Raw genomic sequence first — 26,503 nt, 5'->3', positions numbered from 1 at the left:
TTATTTTTACGTGGCTAAGAACCAGTTGGTTACCTAGCAATGGGACCTGCAGCTTATTGTGGAATCCGAACCACATTATAGTGAGAAATTTGTTTCTGGTGATAACAAATTCCTCTTGTTCTTCACTGGCCGGTCGGAGATTCGAACTCACGACCAACAGAGTGGTAGCTGAGAACGGAACCCGCTCACCCAGCGAAGAACTGGCCCTGCGTGGGGTGGGGTAAGTAGGGGACTGGGAGAGTAGGGCAGACATGATACATCCACCCTCCTCCAGCAAACCTGTTTGTCCGGGCGGGTTAGGTAGGGGATCGTGAGGGAAGGAGAGACATGATATATCCACCTCCTCCTGTATACCTGTTTGTCCGGCCTGGGTGGGGCGGGGTAAGTAGGGGACTGGGAGGGTAGGGCAGACATGATACATCCACCCTCCTCCTGCAAACCTGTTTGTCCGTCCAGGGTGGGATGGGGTAGCTAGGGGATTGGGAGGATAGGGGAGACATGATACATCCACCCTCTTCCTGCAAACCTGTTTGTCCGTCCCGGGTGGGGCGGGGTAGGTAGGGGATTGGGAGGGTAGGGGAGACATGATGGACAGCGCCAGGTTCCAGCACAGCACAGCACGTGCCATCAAGCTTGTATATCTATACTTGTGCATGATGGGATATTCCGGAGGATATGGCCCAGGTCTTTTGGGTGAAGTGTCATTTGATTCCGATAGGAAAGGGAAATATTCAGATAATACTGGAAATGATCACATCTAGAAAGAGATCCGTGCCCGCCCTCTTGACGGCTTTTGCTCATTTTCTGAGCTGGTCTTGAAAACAGGTTAACTGTCAAGAGACCATGGTGTGCCTTTCTGTCAAAATGAATTTGAAGATCTGTTGAAAAAAAAAGGTTATAAAATGATAACAGTAATATAATAGTAATAATGATGCAAACAAAGGCAGTAAACTTCACCAAGGTAAAATTTAATAATACTAATAATAAAACTTTTGAGATGATGGAAATAGCCTAGCTAGGTAAATTCAAATTAAGCCTGTGGTTTATTGAAAAAAAATTCCATTCTTTGGTTTTGATGGGCTACAAGTGTAAACTATATTTTATTGTGGAAGTTTCGAAGGAAAAAGTCATATTAAAGTTAACAATTATTCGAGTAGCATCACTGCAATTTTACGCATTGTGGGGTTATTTATGTTGAGAGCACTTTTCCTTACAGTACACAAAGTAATTTGGCAAACTTCTGTTATAGCCTCCTATTAAAAAAAAAAAAACTTTTAGTACACTGCAGTCATTATCATCTAGTTGCGTGGGAGGATGTCATCTAGTCCAACGCTTTCTAATTCTCCCTGACGTCACAGACAAGTGCCGTCTTGACATCATTCAGTTTACGAGAGGCAGGAAACATCCAATGTCTCCGCAAGATGCGACAGGTAGCTTTGACGTCAATGAAGACCAGATTGCTGTCGCGCTCTGTACGTTTAGTAGAAAGGTGGTAAGAGTGGATCTAAATGCAAGAAAAACAAGAGCGGAAAGAGGGACGCTCTCGGCGCTTCATCTCCATGAAAGGAGACGGGATAAATGTCGTGTCATTTGGCAACAAAGCTTGAAGTAAGCAAGTGTCCGTGGAGGAGCAGAGGAGGGAGGACGATTTAGTTGCCATGTTCCCACGAAAAGAGAAGGGAGACAGAGCAAGATTTGGAGGACAGCGCACATAATGAAAGCTCTAGATGCAATTATTTAAAATATTGCCAGAGTTTGAGAGAGAACAGTAAAGGAACAAAATAGTAGATATGATATGCATTTCAAAAATAATAAATAATGAGTGGGTCAGCTTGGCTGTACAGCACAAAATAAGGCTTCACAGAATTAGTAGAACTTGAGTTGATGTGTGACACAAAATATATATATATATATATATATATATATATATATATATATATATATATATATGTATATACATATATATATTTACATGTATATACACATATATATGATTGAATGTATATTTGTTTGTCCACTATAGAGATCCGAACCACTTGACAGACCCGGACAAAATTTTGCACACGGCCTCTATGTCACTCCAGAAAGGTTTATAACTCAAAATCAAACCCCTACCCTGTGACAGACATACAAAAACAGACAAAACAAATGAAATTTCGGTTTTACGTCACCTCTTCCTTCACCTCTATATGGGTTAATTCTCATTTTTCACTTGACGCACCACTTTTTATTCCAGGCGCTGTCAGACGTATGGTTACCCTACAACAATAACTCCCCTATAACACATTTTTTACCAGAATTTACGTGAATTTTGATCATAATTTATGAGAATTTTTAATATAGTTGTTTGTTACCTCTATAAAATCAACATTAAAACCTACAGGGCATAAAACTAGAGGAACACGACGAAGTTCCAGCTACTCTTCCACTGCTATGTGACAGGAACCGTTGATATATTATATCACTCATTAAACTCCTCCCACTGCAAACCCTATAACCATTTTAGTACATCCCAAAAAATTAAACAGGTGTGTTTGACTATAATAGAATTATTTTCATTCAGTCATAAAACAATATAATTCAAAATATAACTTCTACCACCACAGCTGTAAGACCTTAAAATTCTCGCCACGGAAAAAAGTAATCCTAACAGACCAAATGTCTCTGTGACAGGCTTATCCACTCATTAAGAAACTACTCGCGTCGAAATTATCAAATTTTTTTCAGAGTTCATCTAAAGCCAAATGTATCTTAATCATTTGGTGCCAATAAAATACAAATTCTTGAGTGTGGTATTACCACCATCTTATCTAAGTACTTAATCCACGGAAAGAAAATTGGTAGTTTCGGGCATAACTTTGAAAATCAGGAATTAATTCATCGCCGAGACGATACAAATCCATCACCATCAGCGCATGCGTATTAGCAGACTATATGCTTGTGACAAAACTAACCCCCAATTAAAAAATTACTCGCAGTGAAATCACCAAATTTTTTTCCGTGTTCATCTTAAGCCAAACGCATCTTAATTATACCTTGCCAATAAAATACAAATTCTTAAGTACCTTGAGGTATAACCATCATCTTATCATATCTAAGTACTTAATCCACTAAAAATCACTATATATCGACAATTTCTATATTAGACCATGCAGACACACTTTCCCCAGAAACGCCAAAGAAAACTGAAGCGCGTTCGTTAACATGCACAGGAAACGAAAACAGTTCCAGCTCGTTTTACGGTGTCTAAAATTACCATCGCGATGATAATTTAATATTTATGCAGCCAAGAAACACTGTATCTTAATAACTTATTGATATTCTGAAGCTGTTGGTCAAGCTGACAACATTCCATCTAGGTTTTATGTGATAATGATCGAATACCAGTCTTGAAAACGGAATGATAATTAGGTGACTGAACGGTTCCTGGTTAACTCAAGTTGTGCGGATGCACAAATCACACTTCGTCCTCGTAGACCTGCTGACATGTCTTCCATCAGTTGTGGTTGTTCTGATGGTAAGACAGTTCCTGCGTGATTTTCGCATTTAAATATGACTTGATATGCTCACTGACGTGGGCTACGGGCTGTTCGAGGAGCAAGAGCCCGTCTCAGCACAAGGCTGGCTTAATCTTAAACAACAACTGACGTGGCATTCTTTTGTTCATGGAAGGTATATATAATTTGTCAAAGGGTCCCCTATATGGTCTCTACAGAGGTTCATCCGTTATTCATTTCTGAGTGAATTTCTTCAAACATTAACCTTTCTGTATACGTGAAATTCTGTTCTTTGCAGAAGTCTGTATGGCACTGTCACCTTTTCCCTGAGCAGAGAGTCTTCTTTAATGAATTCAAGACAGAATTATTAATTACAGGAAAGTAAATCATTTTCAATGACAGTACACATTACATGACAAAACAATTCAAAGATGTAGGAAAATTTTTGAGTTCTTCAGAGTTTTCCCAGGAAGTGCCAGGTCGGTCAGCTAGTATGTAATATATATATATATATATATATATATATATATATATATATATATATATATATATATATATATATATGTGTGTGTGTGTGTGTGTGTGTGTGTATACAATATACTGGTAATTTTTTATCAGATATGTATATAATTGCAATAAGCAAAATGCTCTCAACACCTCGGGTTTCTTCACAATTTTTGGATATGCTTGCAACTGCAAAGACTAAGATCCAAACGAAGAACAAATAAAGTTCTGTCGCCCGGGCAGGACTCGAACCAGCACTTGGAATATCAAACGAAGAACAAATAAAGTTCTGCAACGTTAACCATATGGCCATGTGGTTAACGTTACCTCATTCTGATATTCCAATTACCAAGAAGGGTCAGAATTTCTTCATTTGGTCCTTCATTTGGCCCATAAGCTTTGAATTGACAAACATATCCAAAAATTGTGAAGAAATCGAGAAGTTAAGAGGACAATGTGATTGCAACACACACACATACGTATATATATATATATATATATATATATATATATATATATATATATATATATATATATATATATATATAAATATATATATATATATATATATATATATATATATATATATATATATATATATATATATATATATATATATATATATCATTAATATCAAGCTACATATAGGTGCATCTTTCCTGTGCATGTCTAATACTGGCAGGAGTTGATGCTATCATAATTCCCGTCGGGTTGAGGTTTACAGTGAACAAGCAAAATTCATTCCTGTATCTAATCGGTCATTTAGTACCATAAATGGGTATATGTTGCCACTGAAAATTTAAGTCGTGCACCGAATAAATCTAGATTCTTGAACTATGCGCCGCCAGCGCAGAATAAGAAGAACCCTGAGCTATAATAAGAAAGCTGGCCAAAACAGATATCGGTCTGTGACTCAACCATTCCCGGACAAACACTGACAGTAACCCACTCGACGGGCCTCCATTTTTCAGCTTAGAACAAACCACCTGCCAGCAAAATGGTGAAACTTCAATTATCTGCACATTAAACTAATCCCTGAAACTGCAGTGACTGAAGGTGCTCTCTCTCTCTCTCTCTCTCTCTCTCTCTGTGTAGTCTGGAGTCGATATGGGAAAAAGTTGATTGGGGTCGCGTTTCACAATAGAATTTGTTATCCAACTGATTCCACCTAATTTGAGGGTGCTGAATCCAAATCTGGTGGATTACGTTTTCTATTTTTCGTTACTAACAAATTACAGCTAAATCCAAAGTTTCAACATTTTGCATCCTGTGCCCACTCTATCAATGAACATATTATTGGAATATAATGGGAAAACAATGCACAGGGCCATTAAAGCAAAGCTAAATATCCTTTATGAAAATTATATTGAAGTGCAATTTGATAGCAAAGCATATGACCTAGTAAACTGGCTTAAAAATCTATTTTTGCTAGTACTGTAGCCTATTATGGCTAAATCAAAGTTTTCAACTTCACACGTATGCTATGCCCAAATTATTAATGTACATTTTATTAATAAAATATAATGAGGAAACAGTGCACAAAACCAATAAAACAAGAAAAAGTTCTTTATGATCATCAGAGTGAAGACGTGGATAATACAGCATATGGATTATTAAACAGGATTAAAAATCTATTTTCATAAATCTCTTACGGATAAATCAAAATCTTAAACTTTCCCCATCCTTAGGTCAGGGTTTTAAAGAATATTTTTCATGAAATGCAATGGAAAGGAAAACATGCAAAAACCATTAGGTACCATAAACGAAAATCTTTATAACATATGTATTGATATGCGATGTGATAGTCAATCTTGTAAGCTATTAACTTAGCTTAAGTATCATGTATTGTCGCCTGCTATTATGTTTGCCTTCAGCTATTATACCTAGCATCTAAACACATTCCAGAGAATTTACGGTAGCGAATGCAAGGTATTGTATTGAAAATCTTATGAAGTACAATGGAAAAACCGTGTACAAAATCACTGAAACAAAAAAATTAAGATAATAATAATCAATTGCAGTGTGATAGTAAAGTATATACACTATTAACCTGGAAAAGTATTCAGGCCTGTTAAATATGTCTATCATATTTTCCCTTCAGCTATTGTCTTTAGTACTGAAGCACTGTCCAGAGCATTTACGCAAACCAGTACAAGATATTTCAACTTTTCGACAACCACATCTGCGTGTAACACATCTCAGTACAGCTGCATCTAATTAGACTTATACATGCCTCTGGCACTAACTCAAGAGTTAATAAAACTGGATTCATTTGACCATTTACTAGCTTCCAGCCACATTCGTTGGGTTTTGGAATCGTTGGATAAGGTTCTGTTGCTTTAAGCCATATTGAAGCCTGAAGGTGCGCTCGCATGATGTGATGCAGTAAAGCATCACTTGGTGGAAGACAAGACGTTCTTGAGTGACTCCTTTAGAGAACAAAATAGCTCTTGCTTTATCAGTTGTCATAGCTTCAGGAACCTTGTACAGCAAACACACAAATCTCTCCACCTGGGCCAAAGATTCCTTTGATATGGGATCTTTCCCAAGGCCTAACAGATGTGTAGGATGATCCAGGTATACAGGTAATGCTCTCCTCTTTATATGTCCAAACAAGAATGATGTGGTATCAGAGCCAGTGAGCATGGAATGACAGCAATCCCTTCGCTGTTTGCTCTTCTTGCAAATTCCATCTGGATATAATGTCTTTCACAGGGATATGCTTGGGTGCATTGCTTGTTCCAGCTATCATTATTACTTCTTTTTCTATTGTACCAATGTGTGCTATAAGGACTAACATGACACCAGTATCTCTAGACCATACAACAACTATAGGTGACGTTGTGTGGACACAATGCAAGATCGTTCTGGTGTCAGCTTCTTCTTGATTACTTTTAAGATAGCTGAGATCTAATTCGGCATGATTGGAAAGAACATCATCAACCTTCAGAAGACCACCAGCAGTAACCATACACTTGTTTTCGGGAGCATATTTAATCAGTTCCCGAGAAAGAAAATGAGCAAGATCAGCTTTATTCTTACGGTCGCAGAGAAAACTATCACACTCATGCCGAAGTGGAACATCAGCATGTTCGGATTGGTTTGCTTTTTTGTCTTTTGGAGAGTGTGCCTTGCTTCTTAGATTCCTGGTTAACTGTTGCAGGGTGTACCTTGCTCTGACCTTGTTCACTGATGGCCAGACACTAGTTAGAACCCTCGATAAGCCACACAAACTTATGGCTGTACCTTTGGTGATTTCTCTAAACTCTTCAGTGCTAGAATTTTTCAGTATGGTCACCATTTTTCTGCACTGACGTGGTGTTTGACAGAGACCACTTCTCAAATCTCCACTTGTTTCTGCTAGGGACAAAGGCACTGGTAACAGCTCGTGCTTCAAGATTTCATGTACTGTAGGTCACATCTCTTCCAGCAGCATAACAGATAAACCAGCCTTTGCAAAACAAATCTATCCACTTTTAAGGCTTTTTTTTGACATTTTGATATTTTTCACTTCATAGATCTTTCCGAAAGTTCCTTTTCATTGGATTATGAAAATTTTTGTGTTGAGAAATATCCTCAGCTAGAAGCAATCTTTCTTTAATAACAGATTGAAGCTGTTTCTGTATTTGCTTTTCCCTACTGTTACTAGAAAATTCTCACTCTTAAACTCTTTTTCAACCTCTGGAGGAAGCATGTGCATTTGAGTAGTGAATAGTTCCATATTTTGCATAATTGATGCGACCAAAGCGATGAAAACAGTAGCATCATCTTGAAGCAACTCAAAAGAGAATACTGACCATACGTAAATAGGTAAACCACAAAGCATGATCAGGATTCTGACTCCTGGATTGCTGAAAATCCTTTGTAGCATCTTGGAATGATTCAGTTGTTGAGAGTGACATCAAACTTTCATCTGACTCTTCATTGTTTGCATGTTCAGTTCCCTCCTTTAACTCATTGTTATGCTTCTCAAGGAACTGAAGGAGATGTGGCTTCAGAATTTCCCACGTTGCTTGAAATGTTGTTATGCACTGCAAAAACTCAGTAAAATCATGCAGTTGAAGAACTAAAAAAATGCTAAAATAAGTGTTCGCTGTGTTTAGATATATAGACACGACATTTAGTTTCGACAATATTCTTCCAGTAGCAATTGGAATGAAATTTCTACCCCTCAATCAGCCGCCATTTTGTTTTGGCTCTCACTGGTTAAAAACAAAAAAATAGAGAATGTTTTCCACCAGATTTGGGTTCAGCACCCTCAAATTATGTTAAAACAGCTGAATAACAAATTCTACTAAAAAATGCCGAGCCCTCCATTAAAAAGGCCCCTTTTTGAAATTGGGACCTAGACTAGTATGTGTGTGTATATGAGAGAGAGAGAGAGAGAGAGAGAGAGAGAGAGAGAGAGAGAGAGAGAGAGAGTACTGCCACCCTCCCAGCGAGTAACAGGTGTTGTGGTGGGAGCACTGAAAAGCCGGCTACTTAGAGGGGTTGGAGATTAGTTAAGTATCAGTCATCCAGCGGGTTATTTAAAATCTCTTTACTTGATAATGAATTAAATATATATATATATTTATATATATATATAAATTTCTGACTCACGTCGGGATCGAACCCAGGTCTCTCAGGTGGAAAGCAGGGCGTTACCACTGGGATACAAGTCTAAAAGAAGTTGGAACCTGAGAACAACTGCAGGAATTACCTGGGCAAGCTAACTGCTTGCATACCAGCGAGTTTCCCCAACTTCCCGACTCAGCAATGACCCAATGGACAACATTTCATTCGAATTATCCCTTCTGAGTGAATAAGATAGAAATCATCAACACACAATCACGTGTGGAACAGAAATAAATTTCTGACTCACGTCGGGATCGAACCCAGGTCTCTCAGGTGAGTCAGAAATTTATTTCTGTTCCACACGTGATTGTGTGTTGATGATTTCTATCTTATTCACTCAGAAGGATAATTCGAATGAAATGTTGTCCATTGGTCATTGCTGAGGGAATTGGGGAAAACTTGGTATGCTGTGCAGTTAGCTTGCCCAGGTAATCAGTCATCCAGCGGGGTTGCTTAAAACTATTTAGACTATGGCCCAGTGGGTAACGCCCTTGCTTTCCACCTGAGAGACCTGAATTCGATCCCGACGTGAGTCAGAAATTTATTTCTGTTCCACACGTGATTGTGTGTTGATGATTTCTATATATATATATATATATATATATATATATATATATATATATATATATATATATATATATATATATATATATGTTGCGTGTGTGTGTGCTCACACGGGCAACTCACACAAACAATATACAGTATATGTACACGCACATACACATATATATATATATATATATATATATATATATATATATATATATATATATATATATATATATATATATATATATATATACTGTTCATATTTTTCTCTTTTGTATTATTGTCATTGAGCCTATCCTATATACTTATTGTGATTTTGCTAACTTCGAAAAGTTGCAGTCTTTCGACCTGTGATAAGAATTCAGATGTATCGATACAAAAACCTCAAGGTGCAGTGGGAGTAGGCTGAAGTCAAAAAGATGTTTCAGCGCATCTATTAGCCTATCGATTAAATTAATTTAATAACGTTGCTTTTTATTTAGATATCTGTAAAAGAAAACTATTGACATGGGTCTTTGTCTGTCCATCCGCACTTTTTCTGTCCGACCTCAGATCTTAGAAACTACTAAGGCTAGAGGGCTGCAAATTGGTATGATGATCATCCACCCTCCAATCATCAAACGTACCAAATTGCAGCCCTCTAGCATTAGTAGTTTTCGTTTTTTTTATTTAAGGTTATAGTTAGCCATGCTCATGCGTCTGGCACAGCTATGGCTGGCAACAACACAGGCCACCACCTGGCCGTGGCTGAAAGTTTCTTGGGTCGCGGCTGAGAGTTTCTTACAACATTATGTGCTGTACAGAAAACTCGACTGCGCCGAAGAAACTTCAGAGCATTTTTTACTTGTTTTATTTAGGAAATGTTTGTCTTATCTCGTGCTGTATTGAATATTCTCCAGCCAGAAATCGAGAAGAACAATAAATTCTGCTTCTGAATAAAACAGAAAATTCTAAACATCAGGAAAATTGTACACATTTCTTACTTTTATATTAAAGGAGAGCCTCAATCAACTGTGATTTATATCCTGTTAGACTAAATGACAATGAGTCAGATCTTTTGTCTAATGAAAGCGAAATCCAAACGAATATTCATCGCGGCGAGACCAGTCAGCGGCCATCACTTCCTCTGATGTATATTAAAAGAAAGCGAAGACGGAATGGCGTCTCAGAGTGGCACTGTTAATAAATCTAGGACGTTTAACAACGCTTGGCTGAGGGCCAGGCTCGGCCGGGCCTACACCAACTTCGCGCGTTTCCTCCTCTGCAAATTATTTCCTGGCTTTCATCTGCTCGACATCTTCACTTCCGTTTTGAGTGGATGATCACTACGTCGCCTCTCTCTCTCTCTCTCTCTCTCTCTCTCTCTCTCTCGGGAAGGCGTTCCCTTACGTTTCTACGTTTAGTATACTTTAGTTTTCCCAGACCAGTGAGCTGATTAACAGCTCTCCTAGGGCTGGCCCGAAGGATTAGACTTATTTTGCGTGGCTAAGAACCAGTTGGTTACCTAGCAACGGGACCTACAGCGTACTGTGGAATCCGAACCACATTACAGCGAGAAATGAATTTCTGTGACCAGAGATAAATTCCTCTTATTCTTCATTGGCCGATCGGAGATCCGAACTCGCGGCCAGCAGAGTGCTAGCTGAGAACGGAACCCACCCTCCCAGTAAGGAACTCCTTACGTTTGTAAGCAAGCACATATTGGGAAGGGGTTGGTACTACCATGCCCTGCTCCATGGATGCCCAATGAGCTTACGTGCCGACGGCGTCTGGCATTTCCTGAAGGTAACTAAAGCGAGCGTTGAAAAGACCAAGTGTTGCTTAGCTTCACTAATGTCTTTCATACACGCACAGACAGCGCACCACAATTCCTCTCTTTTCCTCTTAATCGTTCTGCAACTTGTCTTACTTTCCCTGTGAAAATCCTATTGTGCATCTCCCCTCGTATACTTAGTAATATCATTCCCGTTCAATTCGCAGTTTCTAATGTTACTTCTGTCCTCATGCAAATGAGAATAATTCTCCGCACCTATCCTTTTGGAATGTCTCAGATATTCATACATACCTTACACACACTGATCAACTTAAAAAAAAAGTTAAGTATACCCTAGTTAACCAGACCACTGAGGAGCTGATTAACAGCTCTCCTAGAGAGGGCTGGCCCGAAGGATTAGATTTATTTTACGTGGCTAAGAACCAGTTGGTTACCCAGCAACGGGACCTACAGCTTATTGTGGAATGCGAACCACATTATGGCGAGAAGTGAATTTCTGTCACCGGAAATAAATTCCTCAAAAAAAGTTCAGCATACCTTAGTTTAACCAGACCACAGAGCTGGCCCGAAGGATTAGATTTATTTTACGTGACTAAGAACCAATTGGTTACCTATAGCAACGGAGCTCTTCGTTGGGCGAGTCGGTAGAGTTGTGGGCTGGCACTCGCTAGGCCCGAGTTCGAGTCTTTGGCTGGCTAATGAAGAGTTAGAGGAACTTATTTCTGGTGATAGAAATTCATTTCTCGGTATAATGTGGTTCGGATTCCACAATAAGCTGTAGGTCCCTTGCTAAATAACCAGTTGGTTCTTAGCCACGTTAAATAAGTCTAATCCTTCGGGCCAGCTCAAGGAGAGCTCTTAATCAGCTCAGTGGTCTGGTAAAACTAAGGTATACTTAACCTAGCAACGGGACCTACAGCTTCTTGTGGAATCCGAACCACATTATCACCAGAAGTGAATTCCTCTAATTCTTCATTGGCCGGTCGGAGAATCGAACACGGGGCCATCAGAGTGCTAGCTGAGAACGGTACCCACCCGTCCAGTGAGGAGCTACACTTTGCTCAATACCACATTCTACACCGGTCCACTTACCTTACTGGTAATACAATCAACTTACGGTGTGTTTCCACTCTCACCTTTGTCATTCCCCCTTACAGCTTCGACAATTACTACAACAGGCTCCAGTTCCTCATTGGAGGGGTGGGTACCGTTCTCAGCTAGCACTCTGCTGGCCCGCGTTCGATTCTCCGGCAGGCCAATGAAGAATTAGAGGAATTTATTTCTGGTGATAGAAATTAATTTCTCGTTGGAATTTGGTTCGGATTCCACAATAAGCTGTAGGTCCCGTTGCTAGGTAACCAATTGGTTGTTAGCCACGTAAAATAATTCTAATCCTTCGGGCCACCCCTAGGAGAGCTGTTAATCAGCTCAGTGGTCTGGTTAAACTAAGGTATACTTAACTTTTTTTTACAACAGGCTCCTGAAAGCCAAACCTAACTTCCCCATCCATGCATCTTTCAGGTCTACCTCTTTTCTATCGTCCACATTTCACAAGTCCTCAGAAACTTTATTCTGACACCCGTCTACTTTTTAATCGTTCATTTTGTATTTATTTCCTGAAAGAACACCTGAATATCCCTGAGACAGTCTGTTACATTCACTCTTCTGTTTTCACTACTGCTTTCTTTTCCTCTCTTCTCGAATCCCTTCTGAGTACCTGCGCACTTGCGTACCCATGCCTTATCTTCTCTTCTCAAATCATCTCGTTTTTCTTTCAGTAAGCCTCCAATTTCCTCATCCCGCCACTTACTGGTTTTATTTCCTCTTCTGCTGTTCAGAACCTGCTGTTTCCATGATATCTTTTTCCCATGAGAGGTTGACTGTAGGTGGTTCCCTTCTCCAAATGTTTTGGAATGAATTTTCTATACCATGCTCTTTATATATATATATATATATATATATATATATATATATATATATATATATATATATATATATAATATATATATATATTTGTGTGTGTGTATTCCGCCTAACGGCTCTCTTCCTCTAACCTCATCCACCTCTTTTCACCTACATCATGACCCTCTCTGACCATCTGTTTCTACGGTCATTGGTTCGGTGTTCATTCTCCAGACTCTTTGTTCTGCATCGTTACAGATAAAAGCTCGACTGACAAATTTTGATGGATATTTTCTCATGTAAACAAAGACTTGAAGGAAAAGTAGAACCAAGAAGGCAAACAAGTGAGATTGTTATAAACTGGCCATTTAGGTAAAATATCCTTTCTGGTCCAATTCTTGCTGGATAACATCGGGTTTTTTAAACCGGTGGTAAAGTCAAATTATCTAAATGCCAGCGATAATTTGGAAGAATATGGCAGCATGTGCAACACTACCAGCGCCATCAGCATAAAAACTTGCACATTCGATGACTTTTTGTCTTGGCTTAAGCTTTCGTATACTAAACAATCCCCCATCTTTTCTAAAGTCAGGCAGACTCCGTTCTCTTTATGTTCAATTTATAGCAAGATCATCAAACCATTTTCCATCCTGTATTTGTCCTTCGGATCTTCGTGAAATGATAAGACTGTTAAAAAGTTTGGGTCTAGTGTTCCAAGTAAGTCTTCGCCTGATTACATTGTCAGAAGGTCTATAATGTCTATAGGTGCTAAGGATGACTAGACACATTTTTCACGTTACATTCATTGTATTCATTGTATATGCCTTGGCTTTAAGAGAAACAGATGCCTATAGCAGAACGCGAAGTGCGAAACTCAAAATGACCTTTCAAACGCTAGTTCCCGTAGTGATTGGAGTTTGCTAAGTAATATAAGTATACATACACAAATACACACATTCATACACACACACACACACACACATATATATGTATATATATATATATATATATATATATATATATATATATATATATATATATATATATATATAGCCAATGATAACTCTTAACATTGAATTTACCTTTATTCTCGGAATATGTTACACCCAAAAGGATTTTATATGACAGGTACGTCTGCCATAGCTAGAATTTGAACCTATACTATTTGGGTTTGAAGCAGAGGAGAGAAAAAGAAATAAAGTTGATTCATTTGAACTGCTTTACATATTCCAGTTGATTTTAGGTTCTGAATTTCAGAATCGAAATCAACCATTCCTACTATGATAGAAAAATCTTAAGTTTGTAGCCTGTGGCTATTTATGATAGTTTTGTTACTTAACACAACTTTTATCAACTACGTATTTTCCGGTTTTCCGGATATTTAAGCTCGTTCCATTCCACTTGCTCTTTGACCCCTTCTATTCATCGCTTTCTAGGTCTTCTCCTTTATCAACTAACAAATATTAAGCATCAAACACCCTTAATATCGAGTTTACTTTACCTTTAGAATAACAGATACCCATAACGAAATGTATATAACGAACGTATCTGCCCTGCCAGGGATTCAAACCTGTGCCTTTCATGTTTGATGTAGAGGATTACGGGGACCTAATCATCAGGCTAGCCAGAGCGGCATAAGGTAATTTAGACTGCTTTTCATATCCCTGTCGTATTCAGGTTCTGGACTTTAGAAAATAAATTATCCCATCTCCACCTTGATAACAGACAGCTAAGCTAAGATGAATGTGGCTATCAGTGGTGTTACAAACGTGTTGTGTTACAACTTGACACTCAACTGTCATGGTGGAGATGGGTTGCTGTCGGTTCTAAGTTCATGACATAAATTTTAAAGCAGAGTCGAAATTAACTTATATTTTCTCCTGAAAGTCGAATGGTTAGGCCACTGTGTCCTCTGTATCAAACCCAAGAGGAATTTGTTCGAGTCCTGACCAGGAAGGGATAAGCTTTTCATATATAATTCCCTACTGCTTAAGCTGTTCGACTACGTAGAGTGAATTCGATGTTTTAAATTTTTTTATAAGAATAAAAGGTCAGTAGAACGTAAGTTACAGAACTGTCATAGACACCTACGTATTACAAACTTAACACTTAGGTATCATGGTGGAAATAGGGTGATTTTGGTTCTAAGTTCAGAACCTCAATTCGATAGGATACGTAAAGCAGAGTCGAAATCAACCTATATCTCCATTGGCAGTCGAATGGATTAGTCCCAGTTCCTTTGTAGCAAACCCAAAAGAATAAGGGCGGTTCTAGCCAGGGGAGATGACTTGTTATATACAATATCTGTTAGGCATAAATTACTTCCAAAGTAAAGCTGAGTGAAATTGCCAATAATGGATGTTTGTGTCTTAAAAGTTACTTTCATAAGTGACAAAACTGAGACACACGCACACGCTATATAAATTTATATATATATATATATATATATATATATATATATATATATATATATATATATATATATATATATGTATAATATATATATATATATATATATATATATATATATATATATATTTATATATATATAAAATATTATGTATGTGTAAATTTATACAAATATACGAGTATACATATATATATTATATATATATGTCTGTATTTATACATATGTATACAAACATCATATGTATATAATAAATACAATGCCCTCTTCATTTTTCGATTTCTTCACACATTTTGGAAACGCTTGTCACTGAGATCAACATGGAGGGAATTCTGACTTCCGTTGAAGGATCCGACCGGCGTTCTGGATATCAGAGCGAGGTCAAGCGTCACTCACGTGACCTCGTTTTGAACGCGTGTTCGAATCCTGCTACGGAAAACAGTTTCTTGGAGAGGTTCAGCATTTGTGAAGAAATTCATAACTTATGAGGGCACCACAGTTATTTCATTAATTATGGAGTGAGACTGCTGACCCGTACGCATTTCTAGCCTGTCTGTGACCACACAGTCGAATGACTACCAGGTAATTAATAAATTGTATAGAACAACAGAGACATCGGAAGGTTTAATTGAATGTGCCCATATCGCTGCGTCCTCGCGTTGAATTCAAACCCTGGGTCCCTCGCTAGCAAATACTAGAGCAGAGGTTTTTAAATTGGGGGGTAATTATCCTCAAGGGATTCATTTTGCTATTTATTTAGGTAAAACGCTGGTGTTAATCAATGCACTTTAGATATAAAATATTTTAGCTAGTCATCACTAAGATGTGTTTAAAGTAATGGACAGTCTTATTTTCAAAACACAAGGACTGGAACGATGGCTTACCTTTAATGACAGGAATTCAGTCAGCGTTCCTAACGAGTGGGAAATGACTGCTCCTTACGAAACATTCACAAATTCACGTTTCACCATAATGCATGAGCCATGAAGAAACTTCCTCCGCAATGTATTTTTAAATGAGGATATCCACACGAGGAAATGCTCTGAATTTGTAGAGTTTTATGTAAGGGAAAGGGGAGCCAGATGTCTGTGCTCCATTTTCACAATAAAGTAAGATGGATTGCTCGTGGTAAGGTACTCCATCGTGTGGAGTTGCCAGTGGAAGGACGACTTTCCAGAACAAGGAAATACTAAGGAGGCAAAACTACACAAGCAGAGGAAGAATGAAGTTTCCATTTAAAATGCTTCTTACTTTGCCGATCTTTTGCAGAGGCAAAGGCCTTCAGTTTTTCTCTGTGGGGAAGTGGGGGAAGTGTTCTAATATGCTCTAGAAAATTTACCGGTTTCTGGTGAAAAACCCAGCTTTACCAGCACACGGGTCAGAATAGGTAACTATTCTGACTGAGATGGGCAAAGAAAGTACTTTCAGTACGGATATAAATGTGCAGCTAAGAATCAGGAATGAAGTGATCAGGGATTCTTTGGCTAACTGTAATCAACGAAGCAAGTGGGCATAGCTTCAGTGACCCTGTTCTGTAAAGAGTTACTGTGGACGTGATGCAACTGCCGTTTCTTTCATTGCATGGTAACGAAGTAGTGAAAATAGATTGTAAGGAGCAAGAGCTGGTTATCTTTTAGGGGTGTCTTTAGAAAGAACACCCCATTATACCCGAAAGAGCCCTCAAGTTACTGATTCTTCTCGTGACCGCATCCTTTTCACTACGAGCCACAGTGAAATTGGTTATGCTGCCATGGCTGTAATGAAAACAAACCCCAGAAACAAGATGATTCATACTTACGATGACGAGTGATTTATATTATGTGTGACTGAGTCAAGCGTTGGAAAAGTTATTACAAAAAGTAGTTTCAGCCATCACACTAATTATGACAATTATTTCCTAAATAAGTCAATGTCTTACAACACCTCTTTGTCTGGGGCAGTGGTCTTCATTCGTTCTGTTCATGTAACCACTGTGGCGGCCAGGTAAGTCAAGAATACCCCATCCTAATCATACAGTTGGAGAGGGGAAAAACTATAAAGGTACGAGTAGTTTTCTTTTTTCAGACTAATTATACAAGTTGCAAGAGAAATCAGAATATATCTTTTGGCTAACCTACAGTAGGTAAATAACTTACATATAACATATTATGTGCACACATATACTGTATATGTATTTGTGTTTGCGAGCGTGTATGAGTGCACTTGCCAGTGTATGCATTGGTCATAACGGCATCTTCACGATTCCTAAATATGTTTGGATACATTTGCCACTGAAAGCCTTGATATCCGAAAGGAAATAAATGGAGGAATGCTCCTGCGCATGCGGTACTCAGAGACTCCCTAGTTACCATACGGAATTTTTTGTTCGGGTTTCTTTGGTGCAGAAACGAAGTAAAAATTAAATTCATTGAAGGGCTTTGAGCCGCACAGCAAATTTACGGGATTTTTCGGTGGGTTGAAGACGAATCATGAGACAACTGATTTTTTAGTCAAATGTTGAGAGAACAATGAGGTACTCGACATTACAGAATTGCGAACCTGTAATTAGCCTCCCCGAATTTTTCACACCTCTGTTTCACACACTCATGCAGTTTCAGTGGGTAAGACTGAACTTATGTCCTGTACTGTTCGGGGGAAACACTATTCAACTTGAACCATACTTCGAAAGGCGAAATAATGGTCCCCTTTATTCCCTTTTCGATTTCCGTTACTATTTTCATATGCAAAGAGCTGAGAAACATGCCGGTATCAGTTCCAGCACTTACTATCAGTTTCAGTTCTTCTCTTCATTCCAAGAAATTTGTATGATCTAGCTAGGAAAAACTAGATTCACCCTTGCCGGCCAAAAGCAGCCTTCATGCCCTCGTGGCTTCATGGCAAATTCATGTTCATGAGAATGAATAAATGGGTCGGAATACAAACCATTCTTCTCCTCTTCTCACAGCAGGAAACGACCGTGAAACACACTCCATTCTAAACAAAAGGTTGTGGCGATGCGCTATGGTTGATGATAAGGGGTGAAAGAGATGGACTGCTTCATTGACTGAACGAATTTCGTAACCTGGCGTTTAACGGCTATAGTTCTCGAGGCCGGAAATAGATGTTTAAATCTATTCTTTATTCACAAATGTAAAAATCTTGACAAGAAAGCGGTTGACTTAAGCGTTCATTGAACGTCAGAGAGAGAGAGAGAGAGAGAGAGTGGAATATATTGACTGCTAAGATATCTATGTGAGCAAATCATCCAAGGAAGATCAAGAAATTTATATCGCCATTGTGGTACCAAAAGACGTGGATCATAATAGATTATGATTTACAGTAAGCAAAATGTAAAACTAAATTATATCTCAATTAAGTGTGATTATTGTGAATTCACCTGTATAGGCTATACGTATACAGGTATAGCCCATACAGGTAAAAAAAAGAATAGTGTGCACGTATGACAAGGGTCATGCAGTAACCAACATGATATCCGAAAATGTTAAGAAAATAATAACAGTAATAATAATAATAATAATAATAATAATAATAATACTCATTATTACTATCATTATTATCATAACAATATTATAGTATGATGTCAGCACCGTTGCGGTACTTTTCTTCATTTTAGTTGACAAGTACCATCTCACTTACAGGTTCATTAGCGCACATAATAAAACGCCCTCGAAGTAATGATGCCACTTCCACTTACTTGTATAAACTCGGTTCTCATTCGCATGTGACAGAAGGGTGGTCATCCCATGGCTACAAGCACTCATTCATATAACGAATGTAAACGAGATTAAAAAAAATTTATCGGACATGGACTTCCCGGATAGAAAGCAATTTCGAATTGATTATCGACTCTAAAGATAGTTGAAAGAATAATTCACCAGAAAAAATGTGCGATTCTTTGGAAATGAAACTCGATAGCAGATTATGAAAAGGATAAAGTCCTTCCAAATTCGACTTTATTAACAAGCAAAGGCTGTTTCTAAATGGAGGCTTCTATGAAGTCCGAAGCTCGTCTCCATCATTTCCACCACTGACGAAGCTGCGTGAATCTTCAAACTTTAAAGATCTACTCGAACCAAGGACACACCGCGAACGAATTTCATCGAGAGAAGAAGAAGCCCACTATCCAAATTCTCTCCATTGACTGGTGCCCCGTTTCTGTTCCGTCTATGCAAACATTCTTTCGCTAATGAAACGCATTCCTACAGTTTCCTCTTTTCGTCTACGAAACACAGTAAAATGAGAGTCCACATTTACCAAGTCACTTGAATATTCTAGTGAAGTATTGCATTATAATGTATTATGGGTTGACACCAGTCAAAATATCTGTTATGTTTTTTCTCAATTTTTTCTTTTGTCACTTGTGAGCATTCGTCCCTTTTCCCTGAAACAATAATCAAAGTCGTCACCTTTTCTGCTCCCCACAATTCTCCCTTGAGCACTACACACTTTACGCCACCGAGCAACGGCCCACTCTGAAAGCTATGCCAACTAAAAACACTGACACTCGTTTCCTCTCTCTCTCTCTCTCTCTCTCTCTCTCTCTCTCTCTCTCTCTCTCTCTCTCATAGTTGGTTCTTTCTAACCAAACGCTATTGCTGTAAGTCTGCTCAACTCTCGTTCCCCTTCAAATGTATCATTTTAACTTGTTGCTGTAAGTTTACTTTCTCTCTCTCTCTCTGTTGCTGTAAGTTTAGTTTCTCTCTCTCTCTCTCTCTCTCTCTCTCTCTCTCTCTCTCTCTCTCTCTCTCTCTCACACACACACGTTGTAAATGATGATCTTTGCTGGTGAAATGTAATTCCGCTCTTGCCAATAATCAGTTTCTGATGCAGATACTGGTATAAGAGCACAGCGATTCACTAGTACTGTAGACAAATGCGCATTTACGATGTCGTCCTTCGCCGTGTTTAAAACACGGCAGCTTGATACCGGCTGCTCTATGATCAAGAGCTCGTGCTGGCATGATTCAGCTCAGTCAAAAACAACAACGACAGTTTGATCTTTCTGTCCTTACACGTTATCTATTATTTATAAAGAGCTTTCACGCCCCAATTCGTTTCTACTTTCAAGATGGATCTCAACTGGAATATTTTATTTATATTTCCATTACTTTCCCCATTTCTTCTGTACCTTTTGCTCTTAATGTAGCGGCCGACAGCACGGACAACTAAACATTTCCATCTAGCTCAAGCCTCGTGGAAACGAGTAAAGAGGGAGAAAAAAGACTTACCGTCTCTGGGGCGTTACTTCTATCTCATAAAAGATGGAAGGTTAAAAAGAATCGGGCAAAATGGAGGCTGGGGAAGAACTCTGGATCTTGACAGACGGAAAATAATCGTCGGAGCGAAGAGTCCGATGTCCATTCATATCTAGACTAAATTTCTGGAAGCGGTAGCTTGACGGGTGTTCTGAGGTCACCCCATAGAGCATGTTTCTCAACCTTTTTTTACTTCAGGGCACACTTGTAAAGTAATTAAAACTCTGGGGCCGCATTTGAAGTTCAGTGAAATAAAATTAGCCATAAAACTACAAAATAGGCAAATAATAAGGAAGTTCTTGAAATAAGCATTTATTTTTGAAGACATTACAATATGTTTTCTATTTAAGTATGCCTGCATGAAACCTGTGCTTGGTGTGATTTGGTATTTTTTTTTAATATCAGGCATATAATATTTTATCTATTTTCACATTTAATGCTGGTCAGTGCAGAAAATCCTAATTCACAAAGATATGCAATGGAAAACTTGCAATAAAATACTCAACGCTTCACGAGCTATTGAAGTGCTTTCTTCTTTAACGGCAATCCGAAACTGATGAATGGGCGACTTCTTCATGTTGATTTGTAAGCCACGATCTGCAGATTTGGTGGCCACTTCTTCTCTTACCGAGAAACCAATGTCAAAAAACTGAGTTACATATATGATGCATAATCATGAATAGACGCAAATAGGCCTATCATGCTTTACATTACTTCGCTATAATGAATATTTATTCTCATTTAAAAACATTATATATATATATATATATATATATATATATATATATATATATATATATATATATATTCTTATATATATATAAATTATATATATATATATATATATATATATATATATATATTCTTATATATATAAGTATATATATATATATATTCTTATATATATATAAATTATATATATATATATTTTTCTTCTTCTTCTTTTAACGTGCTTTATTTCCCATTTTTTGTATGGGGTAAGCACGATGCCTTCTTTCTGAAGGACTGTGATTTGGCTTTGGGGCAGACCGTAGTCTCGATCGGCTGCCCTGCCTGACATCGCTTAGACCCAGGGCCGGCTCGTCCTTAAGGCGAAACTAGGCAGTCGCCTAGGGCGCAAGAATGAAGGGGGCGCAAGAACTGGGAACTAAATAAATAAATAAATAAATAAACAAATAAATATATATGCAAAGCAATTGTATATATACAGAACAATTATAACAATTATACATAAATTTATATATATATATATATATATATATATATATATATATATATATATATATATATATATATATATATATATATATATATATATATATATATATATATATATATATATATATATATATATATATATATATATATATATATATATATATATATATATATATATATATATATATATATATATATATATATATATATATATATATATATATATATATATATATATTACAATAAAGAAAAATATACAGAAAGCTACAATGACTTTTTTGCATAGTTCCATACAATGTTCAACTGAAATTAAACATTTTCTAAAGAATGACGCAGTTTTATACTACATACAAATACAATAAAGCAAGGATACATTTAGTTTACTTGAACTGAGTAATACTGAATAGACGGAAAACAAAGTAATGTAGTTAAATGTTCGAGTCAGTTGACAAATATTTCTGCACCAATTCTTTAAAAAGAGAATTATTTACTTTTAATAACCTAATAATATTAATTTTAGAATGAATTATGATATGCTTACCATAAAAAAAATGACGAAGTCTCATGATATTATCGAGATTACATCATGCCATACGCGTATGGGCCACGCAGAATCTCTCTCTCTCTCTCTCTCTCTCTCTCTCCGCGCGGACATTTTTCCAGATTTTTTTATTTTATTTATTTATTTATTTTTTTATGCTGCAACCCACATCGAGCAACGTGTATTATACAAGTTACCGTCTACTCCGTCTTACTAAAAGTAAAGTTAGTGTTTCCTCTGAAAGCTACAAAGGCACTTCACTTCTTTTCTTTGGTGAGTCACACCGTGAGGGGAAATCTTGAGCACAGACATACTGCACATTCCCCTACATGTCTACAAGTTGAGACTCGAGAGTGAGGCTACTAATAATTAATTCAAGTCTTCAACATTCCTGGGTAGACCGTAGAATCGTAGATCCTGCATATGATTCCACCAAATTCGTGATTCATCACTTACCAGGTAGGAATAGGCCTAACTTTTGGTCATTGATTTAACTTACACAGTATAGATGTCGGAGGGTAGCCGATAGATCACAACATCGACATAATTTTTCTTGCTAATATACTTGATATAGGCCTAGCTGCCTGCCTAAGGTATTATGGTGACAGAAAATGATTACTCGTATGATATACTGATAAGCGATAGTAAGATTTAGCGATGATACTTTTTAGCTCATTTTAACTGATTCCGTACAATATTATTGAGCAGATTCTCACCAGATTATATTTGAGGATAGTAGCTAAGCTTTATTTCAGAAAAGCTTTTACTAATGTTAGCATAAAATTTATTTTTCTAATAAAAATTCGAAAAAAATTAAACCCACTTGCAAGCGTGTGTTTGTTTTTAAGTGGGCTTTTTTTTTTTTTAATTACCAGCCCTGATACACACACACATACACACACTATACTTTATATATATATATATATATATATGTGTGTGTGTGTGTGTGTGTGTGTGTGTGCGCATAATGCATTTCAACTTAATATTTGGTAGCTGGATTTACAATTAAACTATCCCGAAATGTCACCCAATGGGGAGTTACTGACTACTGCTCACCCCAGATCTCCTAGCTGGTGGACCTGGGGGCGCAAATTAAAATATTAGCCTAGGGCGCAGGAAACCCTAGAGCCGCCCCTGCTTAGACCCCGGTAGCGGATGTACAGTACATGTATCGTACCAATCACCAGCTCCCTTTCTCCCAGCAGCGAGGAGAGTTGAGCGGTAATATAACTGATTTATATAGAAATTCATGTTTGAGGCGTAACAGAAAATCTGCTAGTTGTTTGTACGTCTTTTCGATCAGAGAGTAACGAACAGATACTGCTGATTCGTCGAACGCCATAAGATCGTTGGATGTTGGGAGTGGGCAATTCAAATGAGTGCCATACATAGAAGACCCTTATTGGTTCCTTTCGATTATAAGAGACCAATCAGCTGAGTTCTATGACCTAAGCAAGTTCAGTCTGAAAAGTTAATGTTCGGTAAGGGTTTACGGTCGACGGGTACCTTCCGACTATAATTGCATAATTAAGTAGCGTAATATTAACAGCAGGGCCCTGTTTAACAATTAAGGAAATACACGTATGTGTCAGTTTTTAAATGAGAATAAATATTCATTATAGCGAAGTAATGTAAAGCATGATTAGGCCTATATGTGTCTACTCATGATTATGCATCACATATATATATATATATATATATATATATATATATATATATATATATATATATATATATATATATATATATATATATAATATATATATATTATATGTGACTTATGACCATGAATAAAGGTGCATCGGCATACAGTAACATTGCCTTTGTTAGCAGCAGAATCAGTCTTATTTGGCTTTTCGACTAATTTGAAAGATGCAGATTTTTTCATTCTGTTATGATAGTCTCTGGATTTTACTTGCCCAAGACAAGGCTCATTCTTCATGTCAAGACATTCAGGAATGGTGCTGCTGCCACTTTCAGCCTTCATTATACACTTTCTCTGAGGAAATATTGTAAAATTATATATATATAATAATTTACATTCTTACCTGGCCTACTTACTGTTTTCCTTGTTCAGGGGTCCAATCTGGGGTCTAGCCCTTGAACAGGGGGTCTTACTTGTACACCTTGAAAAATCTGACTGCAATTGCTAGGTCAGGCAGGAAACGTAGTGGAAAAAAACAGTTGGGCTGAGGGCCATACTTCAACAAGGGGCTTGCAGATAAACACTTAGGTTTACTTTAAATGGAATATATTTACAATTAAACACATCAGTCAGAAGACTGGGGAATGATAGGCAGATCCAACAGGGCCTGCCACGTGGTTAGTTATGCTATCACTGTTTAAAAATTTGAATAGCTTATGATTAATCCTCTTGAAAGGGATACTGAAGAATTGATTGCAGTGGTCTTTTCACTGCAAGAAGCACAAGACAAGTCGTTGTTTCCACAGCCGATGTACTGTCTGCAATTTTATAATGCCAGCAGTTACACAAGGATAATTATAATGATCTCGGGCGAATTGAGGGTTGCATAGTGCCAAGGTAACTCGATTCTGGTACGATATACTTGCATGAAAATTCACACTTAGCTAAGTGAGTCAGGTCTTTGTGATAACTCGCACTTCAGAAAAGAAAATGAGAGTGCAGTGGGAGATTAAAGATACGTAACTGTTGAAAAAACCTCTAGTCAGGACTTGACCTTATAATGGAGCGATGGAGGGGCCTTGTCGAATTTCACCAGTTCTGGAGGGATGAGTTTAATGGGAAAATGCACAGATAATGCAACTGGGTGGTCAAAAGGTGACCACTAGGAGGTGTCAGCTCACTGAGGAGCAAGCAAGAGCTAGTGCGTCAGTCTGCTGATGTGGTGTTTTGAGAGCAGCGGCCGCTGTTTCTCGCCTTATGTGGCATCGGTGGCTTATTTTCTTGCTCCCACCAGAGGTCACTGGAATCGTAAGATGGCTGTTGTGTCACCTTGTTTTCTATGTTGGGATCTTTCCCAAATCCTGGTGACTTTTGGCAACCCATGTTCGCCATTTTTTATGGAGAACTCAACCTTTCTGGCAGATTTTCGGCAGGCCTCGTCTCCTTTCGCCTTTTATCTGAAAAGAGGTAATTCAAGCAGTCACCAGGTCTTTAGAAAAGATAAACAGATACACCAAAAAGGGAAGCATGGAGAGAAACTTAAATAGGGGCTGAGTTTCTCACACCCTTCCTCAGTTAGGCATCAGTGCCAAATTACGTTATTTTGGGGGTGCAAAACAGTTGGGAGGTTTGGGTTTGCTTTGGAAGTGGTTTCCCACTTAACAGCTCCCCAACAAAGTTGACAATTGCTCCTTGAATTGGGTGGAAATGTCAACAACTAAGTGAACTCAACTGAACAAACTGATAACTCTCTACTTCCCTTTTGTGGTAACATTACATTTCAGAAAAATAATTGATTCTGCAAGTAAATCAAAAGCAAGCTACATATCACTGATTTTTAAATTGGACTTTTGTAGTTTACGTTACACTGCAAGTTAAAGTCATATATCTCTCATGTTATTACGTTAAAGCAGCATTATAGGTCTATGAATTAATATTTCAGAAATCTAGGTAACAACACAGAGAACAATAATAGGATTAGTACGACATTAAACTTCAGGTTAGACATTCACTTCATTAATAAGGTTACTTTGACAGTCCAAAGTCATGCTGTTAGAGTGCCTTGAGGAGGCATTACCAGGAAGTATTCATGGGCTTAGGTTAGGTGATGCCATGATACTTGGATGCATCAGCACGGTGCCAGATGTGGCACTAACAACACGGGTGCCTTGCAGCACGAAGCTAAGTACAATGAAGGACAGTCAAGTATGTGAAGTATGTGGGCTTTGCGAGTCAAAAGTAAAATAAATGACAGATGCAAGAGTAGTAAAAGTTATGAATAATATACCAGAAATACATTTCTTAGCCTATGGAAGCTAGCTAGGTTCATTCTTTAGTCCCATAGGACAACAAACGGGCAGCCAGAGGGAGCAACCCCTCTGGCCCAAGCAACTGCTAATGGAGATGGTAATGGCACTGTGCCATGTGTGGCACTCATGTGGTTATGCCAAAAGGCTCTGTTATATTCAATGTAAAAGTTACCATGACATTGTAGGCATTAAGTAGGATGTCAGAAGACTTACGGTATAGAAAAAAAATCTGGCAATTGCACTCTGCATTGGCAGAGTGGAAAGCAAATTAAGATGAGGAGCCAT

At 37.8% G+C, this 26,503-nt stretch overlaps 1 protein-coding gene across 29 annotated transcripts in view; it reads right to left on the bottom strand.

Annotated features, from left to right (window-relative positions):
- Nucleotides 1–19,996, bottom strand: part of LOC136852221 (trichohyalin-like) — a 392,138-nt gene extending 372,142 nt beyond the window's left edge. For all 29 annotated transcript variants that reach the window (XR_010857106.1, XR_010857108.1, XM_067126802.1 and 26 more), the window contains exon 1: nucleotides 19,657–19,996. The gene's annotated coding sequence lies outside the window, so the exon portion shown is untranslated. The remainder of the gene's footprint in view (nucleotides 1–19,656) is intronic.
- Nucleotides 19,997–26,503: the final 6,507 nt, after the last annotated feature.

The sequence above is a fragment of the Macrobrachium rosenbergii genome, chromosome 3, assembly GCF_040412425.1.
Source record: "Macrobrachium rosenbergii isolate ZJJX-2024 chromosome 3, ASM4041242v1, whole genome shotgun sequence".
Lineage (NCBI taxonomy): Eukaryota > Metazoa > Arthropoda > Malacostraca > Decapoda > Palaemonidae > Macrobrachium > Macrobrachium rosenbergii.
This window is presented reverse-complemented; position numbering and strand designations above follow the sequence as displayed.